This window comes from Micromys minutus, assembly GCF_963924665.1.
Source record: "Micromys minutus genome assembly, chromosome: 5".
Taxonomy (NCBI): Eukaryota; Metazoa; Chordata; class Mammalia; order Rodentia; family Muridae; genus Micromys; species Micromys minutus.
The window spans coordinates 28,275,006-28,278,187 of record NC_137974.1 but is presented as its reverse complement, the minus strand read 5'-3'; positions in this window follow the sequence as shown (position 1 = coordinate 28,278,187).

Here is a 3,182-nt window from a genome sequence, read left to right as displayed (position 1 = left end):
GACCATTAGATATCACTATGTATGTAAAGCTTCATCTGGGCCAGGCTTTTCTCTTTTTATTGTCAAGAATATATAACAGAAATTTTGATAGTCGTTTTCAGAAGAAAAATCTTTTGCAATAATTTTCATTAGTTTCAGTCTTTGCAGCCACTGTTGTATAATGGCAGTATGACATAAATGACCCCTTTAAGTGAGAAGGAACATGGTCTTAGACGCAAGATTTGCCCAGAGTAAAAGTATGGTTCATGAGGGCCCTAAGGTCCTGGTGAGTATTGAACAAGAACAGCTGTCCAGCTGAGACGGGCACTATTTGCAGCACTGTCACCAGCCTTTGAAGTTCAGTTTTTTCCAAAGAAGGCCTAGTGCCACTCTGGGAAACTCCAGAAGCCAGCTGCCTGACACACTACAGCTCAGGAAGCCGGGAGTCAGGTGGATAGAGCGAGCCAGGTTTCGCCCTTCCTCTTTGCCTGTGTTTCCTCTGGGTAGCTTTTGTTTTGTATGTATAAACACACATGATTTATTTTTTTGAAAATGTCATAGATATGACAAAATCCTTAGGCACAACAAAAATGCAGATACTATGAAAGAGATCTCTCTTTTCTAACCCCTAGCTTTGCCCAGAGATAACATTCAGGGTTTCTTCTGTCCACGAAAGAATACTTACTTGCTTGGGCTCTCTTTCCTGCAGTGGCTGTGTCTCTTCCTTGATGCTGTTCTGGTTTGAGCACTTATCTGAGAGCACGCGTGACACACGGGCATGTGGCAGTGACCTATCTCTGTTTCTGATAGTTCCATGATATTCTGCATTGATGTGCCATCGTCCGGATGGGCCATACTGTGTTTGTGTGTTTTTAACTTGTCCTTTTCTAACATGTATTTAAGTCTCTAGGGATAGTTTTCCACTCTAAAAAATATGTATCGAATGTGTTTTTACATGCATGGAGAGGTTTTTTTTTTTTTTTTTTTTTCTCTCCTTCCTCTAGAACTGAAAATTTAGGTCTCTGATGTATGGCCATTTAACTCGAGATTTTTTTTTTTAACTTTTTGATACTACAAAAGGGTTCAGTATACACATATTTAATAAGCTTTCCTCAGACTAGTGTTTTGTGGGATAATACTGTCTGTGATGGTGAAGGGTGGCAATGAGCCACAGATCTCAGTCAACTGCCTAATGGTAAAGTGACGGTGATCCATCCCTACAGTGTGTTAAGTTGCTAAGCCCAAGTGTTCTTTAGTTAGAGGTATTGAATATGTGCCTTAAAAAAAGGCGTACCATGTTTTTAACCTAGAATGGGCTTAATGGCATGTAAACCCATATATCAAAAGATGTCTAACTCCATATTTCTTTTTAAAAGATTAATTAATTAATTAATGTGTATGAGTATTTTGCCTGTGTGTAGGTATGTGAACCATGTGCATGTAGTTCCTGTAGAGGTTGAGAGAACATTGGATTACCAGAACTGGAGTTACAGGGTTGAGAGCCACTGTTAGTGCAGGGAACTAAACCTTGGTTCTCTGTAAGAGTGAACCATCTCTCTAGTCTCTCCTTTTCATTATAACCCTTGTAATCCTAGCTGGAGCAATGAAGCAGGTATTAAAATAGGACAGGAAGAAATGAAATTACCATATAGTTTTAGATGTCTTATCCTTAGAGGACCCTGAAAATTCCACTGGAAAACTCTTTGATCTGACAAATATTTGCAGCAAAAAAAGTTGGATACAGAATTAAGATATACAGATATGTAGCTTTCATATATACTGAGTATTTCTTGCTAAGGAAGAAAACATAAAACATTCCCAATCCCAGTATCTGACACACACACATGCACACACACACACACACACCCCAACCTAAGAATAAACTTAATCAAGGAGGTTCAAGCTTTTACAGTGAAAATCTTAAGACACTGAAGAAAAATTCGAAGAAGTCACTAAAAGATAGGAAATAATATCTGGAGAAGCTTCTGGCATTGCTCACATTAGCAAGGGAGCCTTTGGAAGCCAAAGAGGCCATCAGATCACCTGGAACTGGAGTTACAGGTAGTCGTGACATCCTGATGTAGGAACTGAACCGGGATGCTTTGGAAAAGCCATCTCTCCAGCCACAAATACTTGGATTTTAGAAATGTATCCGTGCGCAGTGTTCCAAAGCTCATGTCTTTTGGTCAAAGTGCATTTTGTCATCTTCCTGCTTAGGAATCTCAAGAGCTCAAAGGCATGCTGACTAGCTTGACTAACCAAATTAGTTAGTTCCAGATTCAACAAGAGACCTGTCTCAAGAAATAAAGTACAGAACAAAGAGGAAGCTACTAGACATAAATCTCCGACCTCCATATGCACAGGAACAAAGATGCCCCCACAAACATTTGAAATGTAACACACACATACGGGCAGAAAATCCTCTTACAACTCTTGTCTGACATACAAGTTCAATACATTTAAAAAGTCACAACCCAGTGAACACACACACATACACCCCTCAGAATAAAGCAAAGACCTAGACTAAAATGACCCACAAATCACATAACCCTTAGCTTCCAAATCAACCACTACCAATGAATTCTAGAGTGGAAGAGGATCCAGTGAGAACCAGCTTCCTCTTCCACTGTATTAGTAGAATGTTAATACACCCTGGTCCTTGGGAATTACTGAGGAATTTTAAGCAAGGGGAATAGCAATCCATGTGAAATTACTGATACAGGATTTCATGTGTGGTGCTAAGTGCAAACGGAGCCAGAGGACACTTAGGGGATGACCGTGGGAGTCCACGTAAGGGCTCACACTAATCTACATGCAGACCATCTGGTCAAAATGTGGTCTTTTCCGTCTTTCTTTTGAATCTTTCAGGTTTCAGACGGTTTTATAGGAATGAGGACTATTTGCCGCGTGACCAGGCACACCCTGTTTGGATGAAACAATCTCAGCATCCAAGAGACACAGAGTTTTAAAATTAGTTCTTTGAGCTGATCATACAATGTATTTTGATCAGAGTCACCTTCCCTCAGCTGCTCCCAGATCCACCCCCTTCCTTTCTTACCCATTCAACTTTGTGTTAGTATTGCTATTTATTAATATATCACACGCCCAGTTTCTCTCTCTGGGTAGAGGAGGTGAGAGAGTTCTAATGTCTTTGTACATAGAAGGAAAAGGCAGTGAGAACAGTCTCTTGTTCTGCCTTGGTC